This window comes from Eulemur rufifrons, chromosome 1 (genome assembly GCF_041146395.1).
Source record: "Eulemur rufifrons isolate Redbay chromosome 1, OSU_ERuf_1, whole genome shotgun sequence".
In the NCBI taxonomy this organism is placed as follows: domain Eukaryota; kingdom Metazoa; phylum Chordata; class Mammalia; order Primates; family Lemuridae; genus Eulemur; species Eulemur rufifrons.
The window spans coordinates 103,499,427-103,518,691 of record NC_090983.1 but is presented as its reverse complement, the minus strand read 5'-3'; the positions used below and the strand labels follow the sequence as shown (position 1 = coordinate 103,518,691).

The following is a 19,265-nucleotide window of genomic DNA, read 5'->3' as shown; positions in this document are numbered from 1 at the left end:
CATAACAAACACAGGGGGCAGCCACTACCTCCAGGATTGAGAAAGAGCACTCAGGGAAGTAAGCAATCTGGAAGAGCCTTCCCAGGCCCAGTGTCCAGACACTCTTGGGAAGAGTGCATTCAGGGTCTACTGGAACAAGGACTGCTGGGGGACCTCTGGGGTGGTGCTGCGCGGCTGGCTTCACCGGGAATCTGCCCTCTGCAGTGGGAGAGGTCTCCCACTGCTAAGGTGCCAGGCGCCACCCTCCAGGAACCTGCTGATAGCGATCAGACCCCAGAACAAGGAAGAGCCCCTCCCTCCTCCCATGTCCTTCCAGCACCCTCTATCGGGGGAGCAGGGCGATGAAGGGTGAACGTGGAGCTGAGAGGCATGGTTGCTACTGACACAAAAGCTGCTGAAATCCAGAACATCCTTGCTTGAGATTAAAGACTGAGTTCCTGGGCGGAACTGGAGATCATTCTTCTAAGTGAAGTATCACAAGAACGTTAAAACAAAGACCACATGTACTCACCATTGAATTGGAGCTAACCAATCAACACTTCTGTGCACATATGGAAATAACATTCATAGCAAATAGAGCAGGTGACGGGGGTGGGGGAGGGTTGCGGGGAGGAGGAGATAGGTAGATTCACACTTAACCGGTACGATGCACACTGTATGGGGGATGGTCCCACTTTGACTCCAACAGTACAAAAGCAATTTACCGAAACATTTGTACCGAGGGGGTTAGGGGAGGAGGGCAAGACGGCGTCCGGCGAGTAATTCTCTCCAATCCCTCCATCGGCTGCTGAGACTCCGGGGCGGGGGTCCTGCCCCCACTGTTTCCCTTCCTCCTCTCCCCCGCCCCTGGAGGCCTCCTCCTTCCCTTCCTCACTCCACCTCGGGGCGGGCCTGGTTCCCGGGACACCATGTCGGACCCTGAGGAGCAGAGCCAGGACCGGCAACCGAAAATCGTCGTGCTGGGGGACGGCACCTCCGGGAAGACCTTAGCTACCTCCTTTTGCTGAAGAAACTTTTGGGAAACAGTACAAACAGACTACAGGACTGGATTTCTTTTTGAGAAGGATAACATTGCCAGGAAACCTGAATGTTACTCTTCCAGTTTGGGATATAGGAGAGCAGACAATAGGAGGCAAAATGTTGGATAAATGCATCTATGAAGCACAGGGAATCCTTTTGGTATATGATATTACAAATCATCAAAGCCTTGAGAATTTGGAAGATCGGTATACTATGGTGGAGAAAGTGAGTGAGGCGTCAGAAGCTCAGCCACTGGTTGCTTTGGTTGGAAATAAAATTGATTTGGAGCATATGCGAACAGTAAAACCTGAAAAACATTACAGTTTTGCCAGGAAAATGGTTTTAGTAGTCACTTTGTCTCAACCAAGACAGGAGACTCTGTCTTCCTGTGTTTTCAGAAAGTTGCTGCTGAAATCCTTGGAATCAAATTAAACAAAGCAGAAATAGAACAGTCACAGAGGGTGGTGAAGGCAGATATTGCAAACTACAACCAGGAACCTCTGTCAAAAACTGTTAACCCTCCTAGAAGCTCTATGTGTGCAGTTCAGTGAGCGCATTTTTCTTTTGTGTTGATAGTTCTGGCTGCCCTTCACCTCTGGGTGGGTCTGAGGACTTCTGGGAACTTGTTTTATCAGTGACCATCTCTGTAGTTCAGTTAACACTTTCCTCCCAACTCGCTTCATCATTAAGTGTTGCCTCACAGCCGCAGCTCCTTGGATTCATAAGAATTCAACTTTGGGACCACACACTTTGAATTCAAAATGCAAAGCCCATTTTCTGGAATTAGACTGCTTCACTGAAAAAGAATGATGTTGCTTTCTGTATGTCCTCGCTTCTTTTTTCCCTGATGTAAATTTTTTTAACTAAATATGAAAACTCTCCAAGTCTTTGATCGCCAGCCAGGATTTTGCCACAGCACAGTTTCATGCTTTTATCTGAACTCATGTGTGTTGAAGTATACTCTAGAATGCAAACATGCAACAAGTAATATATTTTACCTACAGATACTTAAGAAGGCATTCTTTTGCTATCTATTGTAAGTGAAAATATATAAAGCTGTATCTAACTGAAAATGCTTGAAATAAGGCTGTAACAGAAATATTTTTTCATTTTTTAAAAAGGGGCCTAAATTGTTTATATTGTTTGTAACTCACAAAGTAGTACTTGATTTTTATTACTGTATCATGTTCATTATGTATTGTCTAACAGGTTAGATGGCTGTCTGAATTTTGATAAATGTTCAGCTGATGCTCCACATGGAATTTCTCCTGCAAACTGCATAAGAGTACTCCCAGAATGAGTTTTGACATACTGTTGGATCATTGTGGGTCAGACTGTACCTGATGTTCAGATGTTTTTCTCTCAAAAATAAATTTATTTAAATTACAAAAAAACAAAACAAAACAAAAAAAACATTTGTACCCCCATAATATCCTGAAATAACAAATTAAAAAAAACAATGTAAATATATACATTATTGTCAATTAAAATTAATTAAAAAATGTTTAAATATGAAAAAAAGACTGAGTTAGTGACAGAGCAGAGACAAAAACTCATTTCTTCCTGTCCAAAATTCTTTGTATTATATCATTGTGATCAGATAAGACAATCCAGAGTTGCTTCTGCAGAAGAGTGGAGGGCTAGGAAACATGTCTCATACACCAAGCTCTTACAGCCTCAGTACAACCTTTGTGAGAGGTGTTATTCTTTTTTCACTCTTTTTTGTTGTGTAGACAATAAAACTGAAGCTCAGAGAAGTGAAGTCACTTAATGATGATCATATAGGAAGTAAGTGATAGAGAATCAGGATTTGACCTCTGGTCTGACCTCAAAGAACATAATCTTTTGATTATACTGCATTACAGAAGAAAGTTCACTAGACCAAAGTGTTGAAAAACTGGAATTTATATTTTTAGCTGGGAAACTCTAATTTTGCACTTGTGACTTTAAGTCATCCACTTCAAATGAGTCAATTAGTTTTTCCGGCCCCTGAATGAGAAAAACAATATTGCTGTCCACAAAGGCATAGCAAAGCAGTGTTATAAATACTGAAGCATATCAAATATAAAATCCACAGAATATTATACGAAGAAACAGATTTTTCAGTAAATCAAGTATCTTATTTGATCATGAGCCAAATTGTCTATTTTGCTTCTGTGCCTTTTCCAGAACATTATAGTTCTCAGTGAATAATTAATTGATTTTAAATCAATTTGGTTCACTGGGAGGCTACTCCAACTTAGAATACATAAGATTTACAAATTTTTAAATAATGTATTTGAAACAAATAACTGGTTCCAAAAATCTGTACCTAGCATTTAACAATTCTGGCAAGATATTTTTCTGTTGTTATTTATTGAAACAAATTATTTCCACCATAAGTGAAAGAAAGTGTATGTGTGACTGGTCAAAAGCCACCATGGAATTTATTGCTCTAAGTATTTTCGATAATTTCAAATCAGTGATTAATGTGGGGATTGCTTCTTTAGATAAAATGAGTTATCAAAGGCTTAATATTGACTAGTATGTTAAAAGATGCTGAAATCTGGAACCTACTGCTGATCAGATACAAAGTGCTGAGCCCTCCTTTGGGAATGTAGGGACCATGTAGTAACCACAGTTACCATTATGAAGCCTGGCCATGGACTAACAGAGCATCAAAATATATCATTTATATGCTGCTGTTCATCGTGAATCCAAGATGCAGAAAGTATATCATTGGAATAAGATCACAGGAGGGTTCAAATGACTTCAGCAGGACACATGGTAGTCGAGGATTATGTATTAATATCTTAAGCTATCTCTCACGTTCTCTTTATATGAAGGCCTTTGGCCTATTAAAATAAAAATATTTCTTAAAATAGAGTGAGATTTCCAATTCTGTTCAAATTTCTAAGTGTTCCAATACAAGAAGACAAAATTCGCTCGTGCTTTAAGGCAGGGAGAATGCCTAAAATCCCACTTCAAGACTTCAACTACTGAACCAGCTCTCACTGATTTCTCTCTTTCTCTGAACTCTCTCTTGAAATTACAGAACAGGGAAACCAATTTGCTGGTGAGTACATGTGGTGCTTGCTTTTCCATTCTTGGGATACTTCACTTAATAGAATGGGGGGAGGGGATGGGTGTATACCTACATGATGAGTGCGTTGCGCACCGTCTGGGGAATGGTCACGCTTGAATGTGCTGACTCGGGGGGGGGGGGGGGGGGGGGGATGGGCGGGACATGGGCAATATATGTAACCTGAACTTTTGTACCCCCATAAGCTGAAATAAAAAAAAATAAATAAATATATTACACAACAGTTTTATGCAATTTTCTATTTTTTGCTATAATTTCCTGTGTCTCACCAGTACATTCATAATCAGAACATAAAAGATAAAAAATATTTTTTATTCCACATACCACTATAACTGTCTTGAATCTATAGTAGGCTCTCAATAAATACCACTAATATTTTATCAGCTTCTTTCAGGGGTTGGGCGGATATATGTACAGACTATAATTATAGATTATAATTATAAGTCACCATATTTATAAGTTCATTCATTCATTCATTTTATAGCTCTTTATTAATTTCTGGCACCTACCCTAATGGAGCTATACACTGACAGATTATCGTTAGTGCAAGGAAAAAAATTAACAAGTTAATGAAAAAGAAAGTGTCTGAGGGAAACAATTTGGGATGGTGCAATCAGGAAAGCCCTCTAAGAGAGAAGACATTTGATCCAAAAACTAAAGGAAGAGAAAAACTGAGAGAAGAAAATCCAGCCAGACGGAACAGTGTAAAGTTCAGAAGACAGATGGGTTTGTGTAGACAAACTTTTTAAAATTAAAAAAAAAAATCCATAACTTGAAAAATCAAGGGAATTTTGATGATCACAGATAATGTAAATAATCTCACCAGAAAAATGCTCAATATTTCTTCTCATATCAGTTAACACTGAAGTGCCAGGACACCCATAAAAATCTTCAGTAAAAATAGTTTTCAAGCTTAAATATCATCTCATGTTCAATCTTTGCTAATTATTTATTGTTACTGATTATGTTATTGATAGAATTCAGACATTCCAGATTCAAAGATATTGTCATACAACCCTCATTGTTGTTTGAAGTATATTTTTTTTAAAAGGAGGCATATTTATTTTAAGTGAATGAGTCATTTTAAGTGTGTTACTCCAGTGAATGGATAATAATCAACAAGCGTTTATGAAGGTCATAACGCAAGCAAATGTTGTTACTAAATTATGTCAGCTATCTGATTTCAAGTGAATGACACAAACAAAAAATAATAAGACATTCCACCAGTCAAATCATTTTCCTTATTTTGTAGTCAGTTCCTTGTTTCCTATAACTCAAAATAAAGTTCCTAAAGGGATTGTAAACAAATTAAACTGTGCTTATCATTATTTAACTTGAATTTTTTTAAAGCCTAATTGCATCTCTGAAAAAAAAATCAATTTTTCACTCTGCTCAAGTTAAATTAACTGTGCTTGACTGGTTATATCTTCAGAAAAGCAAAACCAAGTTGAAAATTGTTGCTGCGGTGATGAGCAAACCTCCTAATTTGTTTTGTCAGAGCTTTCACATTGTGCTGAAAGTAAAAAGTATAGTAAGTAGCCTTCATTTCTCTAACAATTATTGCCAATTTCCTGTACAATTCTGTTTCAGTATCTGATGCTATAAGAACACCAATTTAGAGAATTAAATTTTATTATTTTTTTTCTTTTTGCTTAAACACACAGAGCCTTTGCAGAGAATTACATTTTTAAAATGGAAAAAAAATTGTCAAATATAGAATTCAGGCCAAAAGGGATAAGGTTTACATTAAATAATAAATATATTTGTGTCCTTGTCTAAATTGCCTTAAGGAATAATTAAGTTCTGTGCTGGCATTTCAGATTATAAATAAAGCTATTCCCATCCAGTGCTGATCCAAAGACCAAATATCCCATAGTACATACATGTCATATAATAGATGACATTTTATAGCACTTTTGTACTCACAGATGTTTTCACACATATTAGTAACATGTTATTAGAGTCAAACAAAATATTCTGACAGAATAAGGTCAAATTACTTGTGGATTTTCTTTTCCTTTTTCCTTTTAACAGAGAAGGAAACAAAGTCTTCTCAACTGAAACAAAGCTCTGCATATATATCCATAGTACTATTTCCGCCACACTGCCTCAAACACAAATATTATGTTATTAAGTATGATATATCCGTTTTCCTTAAGTACTGACAGTCAATATCTCTGACATTTCACTTTGACACTTTCTGTTTTATTTTTATTGTGAAGGTATATTCTAAGTCTTTCAAACACACATTTTGGCTTGTGATTATCTTTCAATTTTTTTAAGCAATTTTTGTGGAACCATGGATAAGTCAAAAATTCGTGTTATTTGTGAATATGAGTTCCGTCATGGAACCAATGCAGCACAGACAGCTTGAAATATCAACAGTGTTTGGGAAGGATGTGGCTAATGAATGCACAGTACATTGATGGTGTGAGCAATTCCATTCTAGTGATTTTAATCTTGGAAATGAGCCACGTGGTTGATCTGAGACCAAGGTGGATAGTGATGAGCTGAAAGCTTGAGCAGCATTGTTGGTGTGACATGTGGTCATTCAGCTAAAAGCTGAATCCATCTCAACCTATGCGTGAATTAGCAACAAGGTTTGACATTACTATTCCAACAGTATTGGATCATTTGAAACAAATGGGCAAGGTAAAGAAGCTGGATAGATGGGTTCTGAATGAATTAAATGAGCATCCTCAGACAAATCATATGGAAGCTTGCCTTTCTTTGCTGTCACGACATAAAGGCGAAAGATTTCTACACTATATTGTTAAGTGTGATGAAAATGGATTCTCTTTGACAATCACAAGCATTCGGCACAATGGTTGGATAAAGATGAAGTGGGGAAGCAGGGTCAAAACGAAATATTCATCAAAAAAAGCTAATGGTGTCTGTTCGGTGGTCTAGCGCTGGTATTATCCACTACAGCTTCATGAAACCTGGTCCATAGATTACAGTGATATCTACTGCAACCAACTGGACAAAATGATGAGGACGCCTGTGATTAAGCAGCCAAGATCAATCATTAGAGACAGGCCAATCCTCTTGGAAGACAACGCTCAACCACATGTCATGCAAACAACGCTGCTCAAGCTGCAGAAGCTGGACTTGGAAACTCTCTGTCGTTCACCGTATTCACCAGACCTTGCACCAACTGACCACCACTTCTTCCAGGCTTTGGACCCCTTCTTGCAAGAAAAAATATTCAATTCTCCACAAGCTGTGGAAAATGCCTGTCATGATTTCATCGCCCCTCACTCACTAGGCTTCTTCACTGTTGGCATAAGCAAGCAACTGTTAAGATGGCAAAACTCTGTCAATGGTTTAGGTGCATACCTTGTTTAATTGTACTGCTTCTTGTGTGAGATATAATAAACTATACTTTTGATATGAAATCAAACATTTCAAACTTAATGACCTAGTACAAATAGACATACTATGAGTTGCTCACATTTCTTCTGGTGACAATCCCACTGAAAAACTGTTGTAAATCATTGTTTAAAAGGTACTCTGACCATACAAACTCAAATGTTAAGATATTATGAAAGAATAAACCTAGTTTTAAAAGTCAGTCTTTTGGAGATAAAACTTTATTCTGATCTTGAAGCGGTAGTTACAAAACCCTATGCACAGTTTTTTTTCCAGCCTATTATGGGGTACAAACGTTTAGGTTACATATATTGCCTTTGCCCTGCCCGCGTCAGAACTTCAAGCATGTCTATCCCTCAGACAGTGCGCACCCGCTAGGTATGAATATATCCATCCCCACCTCCCAGCTCCCAACTGCCCAACACTGGATGGACAGGGTTTTTTGTAATAGAAAGATAACTATTTCTACTTAAAATAACTATTTATTAATGTCTGAGGTGATTGGGGAACAAGCTTTATAATGAGTAATACATTTAACTAAAGCAATTTTGCTTTCAATTAGCTGTAAATTATCCAAAAAGTAGTGTAAGGTTCCTGCTACCATGTTATTTTAAGCTCAGGGATAAGAAAAATGGAAATGAGGTCAAGGGCCAGAAAGACTCCTCTGGAAAAGGTTTGATTTCTTTGCATGAATAAAGCTACAGAGTTGTCAATGAAATTGGAGTTCAGTACTAAGGAAGTAGTTAAAGTGTAAAGATTATAATAGGTTAGTGTACCTGCAACGGTGTCATTGAATTAAGTCAGAGTTGTAGTCAAAGACACCAAAGAACTTAAAGTCTTTGAGGGTTACTTCCACAAGTTTCCCAACTCTAACAATTGGTGGTCAGTGATGGAAATAAAGAAATATCTGAAGGCAAAAAGAAGTGTTGAAAGTGTAGATTAGGAGTTCAAAGGGAATTCTCTGAGGATAAAAGGGATCTGGTGTTTGGGCCCAACATCTCTCCCAGAGTAAAAATGGAAGACTAGGCCAGGAAGCCTCCGCAGGTCAGGAGATCTTCAGTGTCTGAAACAAACAGAGGGAACTAGAGTGTGATACTAAGGGGCACACAGCTCAGCATAAAGTTTATAGCATTTATTAAAGTTGAAAATTTAACAAATTTTCAACATTAATGTTAAAACTGTTGAAAATCAGTAGTTCATTCCTTGTTGTCCAATGGTATTCCATAGTATGAATAAACCATAATAGGTTTATCCATCCCCCTGTCGATTGGCATTAGGATTCTTCCCAATTTGACACAATTAGGAATAAAGTTGTTAAAAAACATTTATGTGTAAATCTTTGTATGAACATATGTTGTTTTAATTTTTGTGAAAATATTAAGGTCTGGAATTTCTGGAATATATTGTATGTGCATGTGTAACCTTATAAGAAATTGACAAACTATTATCTCATGTTATACTCCCATCACCAGAATGTGAGTGCTCTAGTTGGTATACATACTTGACAAACTTAGTGTCATCAGTTATTATTTTAACCATTCTTGTGGGTGTGTAGTGGTATTTAATTTTTGTTATAATTTTATTTCTCTGATGACTAACGATATTGAGCATCTTTTTACATGCTTACCAGTTCTTTGTATATCTTATTTCATGATGTATCTATCAAAATCATGTATATTTTTAAAATTCAGTTGTTGGTTTTTTTTTTTTTTTTTTTTTGAGACAGAGTCTCACTCTGTTGCCCAGGCTAGAGTGAGTGCCGTGGCGTCAGCCTAGCTCACAGCAACCTCAAACTCCTGAGCTCAAGCAATCCTCCTGTCTCAGCCTCCCGAGTAGCTGGGACTACAGGCATGCACCACCATGCCCGGCTAATTTTTTCTATATATATTTTTAGCTGTCCATATAATTTCTTTCTATTTTTAGTAGAGATGGGGTCTCGCTCTTGCTCAGGCTGGTCTCGAACTCCTGAGCTCAAACGATCCGCCCACCTCGGCCTCCCAGAGTGCTAGGATTACAGGCGTGAGCCACCGCGCCCGGCCTAAAATTCAGTTGTTTAAATATTAAGTTGCAAGAGTTTTTTAAAATATTATGGCTACATGACCTCTGTTAGATATATGTAGTGTGAATATTTTCTTTTAGTCTATGGTTTGCCTTTTCATTTTCTTAACAGTGTGCTTTAAATAACAGAGGTTTTTAATTTGGGCGATGTTCAGTTAATTTACTTAATTTATAGTTACTGCTCTCGGAATCCTATGTAAGAAGTCTTTGCTAAATACGCTAAAGAATCAAATAAGGACAGAGCAAAGTGATTTTCCTAAGTACATTCCTTCTTGCCAATTCACAATTATTAGAGCCTTTATAGTATAGCTATATATTCTAATTTGTCCAACACAGTCCTGGTTTAAGCTTGTTATCTCATCATGTATCATAATTACTAATACTTTGTTTTTTACTCCTAAAGGTATCCTGGTTTATATGGTAAAATATAGGTCACTCTACCATCTTCCTTGGCTTTTCTGTCTCTCATATGTCTTGTGAGGGTGATATCATACCAAATATTCCATTGGAAATACATGTTGAGTAAAATCTAAAATTCTGAACATGGGTTTTTGGAGTGTAGCATGTGTAACTTTTGGAATATGAAACAGAACATGCCCAGCATATGCTACATATGATTTATAAGGGTTTTCTTAAATGAGTGTATTGGAGTATTTTAGCACAGTTTCCAGAGACGGGCCTTTCTTGGTGCTACTCTAAAGTCAACTTAGCTATATGTGTATTCGCAAGGATGAGAAAGAGGGATTTGAAAAGACTTTTCATGGTAAGGTCCAAAAGATATCCATGTCCTCATCCCCAGAAACTGTGAATGTTACTTATATGGCAAAAGAGATTATGCAGATGTGATTAAGTTACGAATCTGAAGATGGGGATATTATCAAGGAATATATATGTCAATTCTTGATATGATCACAAGTGTCCTTACAAAAGGAAGGCAGAGGAGATTTGACTGCAGAAGAGAAAGCAGAAGATGTGAAAAAGGTAGCCAGAGGCTGGAGTGATGACAGGAATGGGTCATAAGCCAAGAAATTCAGGTGGCTCCCAGAAGCTAGAAAAGGCAAAGAAATGAAGTGCTTCCAAGAGCTTACAGAAGAAACCAACGCTGCTGACAGCTTGACTTTAGCCTGTTGAAAGTCATTTTGGACTTCTGGCATTCAGAAATGTAAGATAGTTAATTTGTGTTGTTTTATAAAACAAAACTGGTGGTAATTTTTTATGGCAGCCATAGGAAATTAATATACTACTTTGTTATTTGCTGTGCACAATTTAAACCTGTTATATCAACCAATTCCCACAGAAAGCCTATGAAGTCAATGTCATTACCTCTTATTAAAGAAGATTCATATGTTTAGAAGTAAAACAACACAGTAAGCCTCACACTTATTGTCACATCTTGAGCCTCAAAAATCAAGAAAGGTACAAAAAAACACTTAAACCAAGAAGACTAGAAATATACTAGAAGTTAAAATCAAGCGGATCTAATGGGAAATGCTTACCTAGAGACAAGCTCTAGTTCTAGTGCTCAATGTGTAGATGAGCACAGGCTCTGAGTTGGAACTTGTGGCGACCACTTTAATAAATGGTTCTGAAGGCAAGTTAATAGAAGTATATGATTTAATAATTAATAAATGTGCTTTGGCTAGAATGTATTAATATAATCACAGAATATCAGCCACTTATTTTTGAACAGAAAAGCTTGATTACTCATATACTTCTACCCAAAGAATACAGCTTTTAGGTATCTAAAGAGGGTAACTGAATTTCAGGGGTGATCATCCCCGTTCTATTTAAAGACTTTATTAAGTTCAGTATTAAATTATAAGCTTTTTATAACAAAAATAAATATCTTTTTTTAAATTTCAGAATATCACGGGGGTACAAATGTTTAGGTTACATATATTGCATTTGCAGCCTGAGTGGGAGCTACAAACATGTCCATCCCAGACCATGCGCACCGCACCCATTGGGTGTGAATTCACCCATCTCCCCCCCACCTGCCAATCCCCTATGAATGTTACTTCCATATATGCACATAAGTGTTGATCGATTAGTACCAATTTGATGGTGAGTATATTTGGTTCGTGTTTTTCCATTCTTATGATACTTCACTTAGTAGAATGGGTTCCAGCTCCATCCAGGATAATGCAAGAGGTGCTAGATCACCATTTTTTTTTTTTTTTTTGTGGTTTAGTAGTACTCCATGGTGTACATATACCACATTTTATTAATCCACTCATATATTGATGGGAACTTGGGTTGTTTCCACATCTTTGCAATTGTGAACTGCGCTGCTATAAACATTCGAGTGCAGATGTCTTTATTATAGAATGTCGTTTTTTCCTTCAAGGAGATGCCAAGTACTGGGATTGCTGTATCAAATGGTAGTTCTACTTTTAGTACTTTGAGGTATCTCCGTATTACTTTCCATAAAGGTTGTACTAGTTTGCAGTTCCACCAGCAGTGTGTGAGTGTTCCTGATTCTCTACATTCACATCAACATTTGTTGTTTTGGGACTTTTTGATAAAAGCTGTTCTCACTGGAGTTAGGTGATATCACATTGTGGTTTTGATTTGCATTTCCCTGGTGATTAGAGATGTTGAGCATTTTTTCATATGTTTCTTGACCATTAATAATAGATATTTTATATATTGTATGTAGAACACAAAATAAGTTTCCATGAAAAAATATTTTAAATAATACTTGATACTCCACATTATACCTGAAAGTGTGTACAAGTTAACAATATGAAGAAATTCGATGACATGCATGTGAAGACCAGCTCCCTGGTCTATAGTCATGTCTTGTGTATATAACAGAATAACTGTGACTTCATAATTTCAGGCACATGAGAGGTGGAAAATATTTGTTAAAATACCAGGAATCTTTCCAGGTACCAAATAAACCTTTGAAGATTTGTCCCATAATATTTCAAAAAGAAATATATCACAAGTAGTAAATGAATTAATTTCCAATTGTTGAAAGCCATTTACAGGAGACAGCACACTAGAAAGCAGGGAGTTGGAATCTTGTGTTTGCTGTATCTATGTGAATGGTCGCTCTGGAGGTGTGTGATACAAAGCTTATGCCACTACACATCGTGGTCTTTCCTGGTTTCTCCCGAGCAAAGTATTGAAGCTCTTTGTGCCTCAGCTTCCTCTGCAAAATGGAGATGAAAACAGCCCCTCTATCTAGCGGTTGTAATGAAGAATTAGATAATTTTTATGTGTAAAGCACTTAAAATACAACCTGGAACACAGTAAGCACTATGTGTAGATTTCTATTATTATGTTGAATTAAATAATATAAAACCATATATTTAATAGTATGACAAATTACAACTTCCCATTTTCCTAAACTCTGAAATGTTAATATTAGATACTTTACAACTTCAACCATCGTATTTAAGTTTTTTCAAAAAACCTTACAGATTTTCAGATGCTCCTTTTTTAAAAAATTTGATAGATAAAATTTTACGTATTTATCATGTACAACATATTTTGAAGTATATGCACCTTGTAAAATGGTTAATTCTAGCTAATTAACAAATGTATTACCTCACATAGTTATCAATTTGGTGAGAGCACTTAATATCCACTCTACATTTTTCAAAAATATAATATATTGTCATTAACTATAGTCACCATGCTGTACAATAAATCTCATGAAAGCATCTCTCCTATCTAATTGTAATTATGTATCTTTTGACCAACCTCTCCCTATTCCCCTCTACCTCCTAACCACCCCAGCCTCTAGTAACCACCATTCTACTCTCTACTTCTGTGAGATCAACTTTTTTTTAGCTTCTACATATAAGTGAGATCATGATATATTTGTCTCTTTATGCCTGGCTTATTTCAGGTAACATAATGTCTTCTAGGTTCATCCATGTTGTTGCAAATGACACATTTTCTTCTTTTCTATGGCTGAATAGTGTTCCATTGCGAATTAATATTGCATTTTCTTTATGCATTCATCCACTGATGAACACTTAGGTTGATTCCATATCTTGGCTATTGTAAATAGTGCTGCAATAAACATGTGAGTGCAGATATCTCTTCTATATAATGATTTTATTTATTTTTTTTGGATACATACCCAGTAACTCCTTTTAATAATGCATTTCTCTCATATTCAGTATCAGCATGTCTTAAGTGTTTGATGTTCTGCTAAAAGTATTTCATTAGGAAAACTCATGTAATATTAATTTACTTATAACCAGAGTTAAGTAACTATAATTTCTTTAACTATGACTCTTTCTATATTTATGTGGTAAGGGCTGTAGTGATTTATTTTTCTTTCCCAAGGGGGTAAGATGGAAAGAAAGAGAGTATTCTTCTTCATCTACAGATGACTCTTCCCTCTCCTTTGTCTTAGTAATAGCAAATATCTGCTTTAGATTGATATCGTCAGATGAAATCAATGCTTTAAATAAAATGAGCTTGGTTCTTTTCACACCTAGATAACATATTTCCACACTAATCAAGGCCACATAAATTGATTGGTCAGAGAGTGAAATATGAGATTTGCAGAACTCAAATAAATATTCCTATAGCATATCATGGAATGTTCATTTCATGAAAATCATTTTCAAGACAGAGACTTTACTAAAACCCAAACCAAATAATCTTAGGAGTGAAAATATAATTGATAAATTTCTCATGCCTACTCCTGAACTCAGTTAAACATTTCTAGTTAAAATCATGTCAGTAGGCTAATTTTCTCATGGAACCTACCTCTCGAAGTCCAAAATCTACTTCCCAAAAGGAAGAATAACAAGTCAGATTATGCTATAAACATATCAGATGTGCAAATATAAAGGAAAAGAAAGTGGGAAACAGGAGAAGATTCACAGAAATGAAAGGAAGGGTTACAAGTTATGCTGGCCCCCTCTTCCCAACTAACCAATTTCCTCTGATCCATGAATTTTCATGTATGAGAGAAACAAGAAAGCCCAGCTGGCATTTTATCTGTCACTGGTACACATGACATGGCAATTACTCTAAGCTTGTCATCCTTCCCTGGCCTAATGATATATTGGCTCTAAGAGTAGAAGTATATAATTTGAATGTTATAGCTTTGTCTCAGGAACAAAGTATGTTCAGAGAATACTAAGAACATTCTAATAGGCCTTACTTCTTATATTTTGGACAAAGGAGAACACTTGTTAAAAAGAACAAGCAAGATTACATGTAAGAAAAATGTTTAAGTAAACTGTAAGCAAAAACATAACTTTATAACTTCTTAATGTACAAAACAGTCTGTTCATATCAATACTTTCTAAAAATATTTTTCCTAAGGAGCAGTTTTTTTTTAATAGATAGGAGGAAGTGACACAATATTGACAACTTTATGCATTTACCAACAGAAAACAGCAACTTTAAGTACCTTCCCAATTGATGCAATTACAAAACCAAACATTTTCCTATTTTGTTTTCATTTATAAAAAAACTGCAGTACATATTATAAGCCTTAATTAAAGGGCAAGGACTGCGAGTCACCTGCCTCAAGTAAAAATGAAGTATCAGCGGTATAAACTGTCAAGCCAATTCTCTGCTGAAATCAGGGAAATGAAGAAAAAGATTCAGTAAATAAAGCTCTTATAATCAAAGTGCTAGAAATTTGTAGGTTTTCTGAAATTCACTGATGTCTGCCTTTTCAGAACACCAACAATCTAAAGGTATTATGCCAAAGGAATTGTGCTAATTAGAGTTCTCCTGAGAAATAGAACCAGTAGGATGCATGTATATGAGATTATGTGAATTGGTTCACATGATTACGGAGGCTGAAAAGTCCCATGACGTACCACCTGCACACTGGAGAACCAGGAAAGCTCTTGGTATGATGCAGCCTGAGTCTAAAGGCCTGAGAATGGGGGGAGTGTGAGTCCTGGAGTCCAAAGGCCAAATGACCAGGACCTCAATGTCTGAGGACAGGAGAAGATGGATGCCCCAGCTCAAGAAGATAGAGCAAATTCAGTCTTTCTCCACCTTTTTGTTCTACTTGGGCCTTCAGTGGATTGGATGGTGCCCGTCTAGTGTTATCACCATTGGAAGACAGCAGGTGAAGGTGATCTTCTTTACTCAGTCTGCTGATTCATATACTAACCTCTTCCAGAAACCCCTTCACAGACACACCCAGAAATAATGTTTACTGGCTATAGGGCCATCCCTCAGCCCCATCAAGTAGACACACATAATTAACTATTACAAGAATTATAAGTTTTTTTCTTTTTAATTGTGTTAAACATCATCAAAAAATAAAGGAAGTGGATAAATCAAGGCACATTTTGAGTCATGGTAAATGCCTCCATGAAAATTTGCCTATATTAAAATACAACTGTGTTCAAAGTTAAAATATTCAGATAAACTTTTCAAAATTAAAGGAGTCTATTAACTTCATATAAAGGAAATCTTTTTCTTTTAATTCCTTTGTCTTAGGAAAAAAAATGCTTCCACAACAAAGAAAAAAATAGATAAATAGAACTATATCAAAAAAATGTTTAATTGTGTATCAAAAATTGGGCACATACAACAGAATGAAGAAGCAGCCCATTGAATGGGAGAAAATATTTGTAAATCATATATCTGATAAGAGGTTAATATCCAGAATATATAACGAAGCCGTACAACTCAGTAACAAACAAAAACCCAATAATCTGATTAAAAATGGGAGAAGAACTTGAATAGTCATTTCTTCAAAAAAGATATCAACTGGCCAAAAATCACATGAAAAGATGTTCAACATCACTCATCATTAGAGAAATGCAAATCAAACCCATAATGAGACACCATTTCCTACTGATTATGATGACTACTATTACAAACAATAGAAAATAGTCAGACATGGTGGCATGCACCTGCACTCCCAGCTACTTGGGAGGCTGAGGCAGGAGGATTATTTGAACCCAGTAGTTTGAGTCCAGCCAGAGCAACATAGTGAGACCTCTAACTTAAGAAAGAAAGAAAGAAAGAAAGAAAGAAAGAAAGAAAGAAAGAAAGAAAATGATGTGTCAAAAGAATAGGGAGCATTTGGAACCCTTGTGCACTGCCAATGAGAATGTAAAATAGGGCAGCCACTATGAGAAACAGTATGGAGGCTCCTCAGTAAATCAAAAATAGAGTTACTGTATTTTCCAGCAATTCCACTTCTGGGTATATAACCAAAAAAGTTGAAAGCAGGGACTCCAATAGATATTTATGTACCCATGTGGATAGAAGCATTATTCACAATAGCCAAAAGATGGAAACAACTCAAATGTCCATTGATAGATTACTAGACTACCAAGATATAGACTATATACATAAATAAAATATTATTCAGCCTTAAAAGTAATAAATTTAGATACATTCTATAGCAACATGGATGGACCTTAAAGACATTATGCTGAAATAAGCCAATCACAAAGGACAAATGCTGTATGATTCCATTTATGTGAGGTACCTAGAGTAGTCAATTTCATACAGACAGAAAGTAGAACAGTTATTGTCTGGGACTGGCAAAGGGGGAAATGGGGAGTTATTATTTAAGAGGTTCAGAGTTTCAGTTTTGCAAGGCAAAAAAAAGGTCTAGAGACTTTGGTGGTGATGGTTACAGAACAATTGTTAAAGAAGTTAATACCACTGAAATGTACACTTAAAAATGGTTAAAATTATAAACTTCATGTTATGGATATTTTACCATAATTAAAAGTTTTAAAATATGTACATTTTACAACTTAAAATTTAAAATATGTATATTTTAGCAATTTAAGCATTCTGTTTTTAGTAATAAGGCAGATTTGGCTATTTGGATTAAATTTCCTTTTGAACCAATAAAAAGTACTGAATGAGAAAAATCAATCATACTAGAAGCATCACAAAGTTGATGTTACCAGCATTAACTGACTCTTCTTCTGAGAGGGTTACACACAGCCCTGCTGTCTTGATGGCAGATAAATCCATGTGACTTGATTTAGGTAATAAAAGATGAGCAGAAAGATGAGGTAGGAACTCACCCATCTCTCTTCAACAAGAATGGCAGTTCGCATATAGAACTTAATTCTTAAGTCTGCATACCAGAAGGAAGAAGACACATAAAACAGGACTGTATCTTGCCTATAGCTGGCATGTAATGTAAATGAGAAATAAACTATTATTGTTGTAAGATAGGGACATTTGGTTTATCTATTACAATGCTTTGAGATAATCTAGTAAAAGTGATGGCCTTATTAGACACTAGAAATAGAATCCAAAATCCAGAGCCTGTTTCCAATGCGAGATTGCTGACAGAGTAACCTCTCCACTTAAACTGTGGACCCCAAGAGATGTACCTTTGATATAAAGATAACCCAGAAGCAAACTATCCACCCTTGCCTCCATCTAATATAAGTAAATTTGACTTACCACTGAGCAGAGCAAGACATCAAAAATTTAAAAACAAAAGAAAACTTATATTACCTCTGTGGATTCAAAAATCTTTTAGCTTATAGAGGTTCTAAATTGATAGTGACCACTAGATGCCTAGCAGAAGCAAAAACACATTATCTCTGGAGTAATCCACTTTGATTGCAAACCTCAGAGAAGTCACCATTAATTTTAAAAGGAAAACGATAAACTCATACTCAAAGGTAATTCAGCATACAAGAAAAAAAGATGCCATGCTTCAAACTGGCAGAAAGAAAACAGAAATAGACTTGAAAAGACTTCAATACTAAAATGCACCAGCTACATAGTAAACTGTAAAAGTGATTACAGAACAGAAAAGAAAATTATCTTTTAAAACTAATATATGTTTGTGTATACAATTCTGATCAAGCTGGAGAAATAAGAATTAGAGTTATACCACTAAAAATAACTGAATAAAGCAAAATGTATAAAATAATTCCACTCAAGACATGGGACATCCCCCAGGCCAGGAAACAAACGAGGTAAGTAAGCCTTATGATAGCTGCAGCGTCTCCCTTAAGTGTTCAGGTGAGTATTGCTGAGCATGTGTGTATGAAGAAAGTACCTGAGATCAGAGACAAAAACCATCTAAAATATATATATATTTTCATATATTTTTACATATATATAAATCCATAAGTTCTGAAACATACAGGTCTGGGTATAGCACCTTCTTCTAATAGCCAGAGAAGAAAATCTAATAATTCAGAGAGTATCAGTTATAATAGTAAGAATGGTCTTATCTCAGCAATAAAAAAAGTTAACCCTAGACTAAACACCGGTCTGGTCTTACCTAACTAAGCCCAAAAGCAAGACTCAAAAAAAGCAAACTCTTTACAACTAATTTGACCATGTCCTGGAATAAATCTCAAAAATATTTATAGGGATACAAAAATTCCAGCACATAGCAAGATAAAACTCCTAATATCTGGCATTCAAAAAAAAAAAAAAAAAACTTAACAGGAAGACAGATAAGTGGGAAAATAAAGCCCACGATGAGGACAAAAATAACAGATAGGATGGAATTAGTAGACAAGGAGATTAAACCATTATTAGAATTGCATGCTAAATGTTCAAAAAGTAGAGAAATTATTACATATGTTAATTAAAGACATGAAGGAATAAAAAAACCCAAATTAAATTTCTAGAGATAAAAGATACTATGGCTGAAATGGAAAAATGCACTGGATGGTATTAAAGGCAGATTAGACATTGTAAAAGAAAATATTAATGTACTTGAAGATATAGCAATAGAAACTAGCCAAAATAAAAACAGGGATTTAAAAAGACACATATGAAAAAAAAAAAA

General features: G+C 35.8%; 1 pseudogene; it reads left to right on the top strand.

Annotated features, from left to right (window-relative positions):
- Positions 1-908: 908 nt before the first annotated feature.
- On the top strand, positions 909-1,571 carry LOC138387133 (ras-related protein Rab-28 pseudogene; annotated as a pseudogene).
- The last annotated feature ends 17,694 nt before the right edge of the window (positions 1,572-19,265 follow it).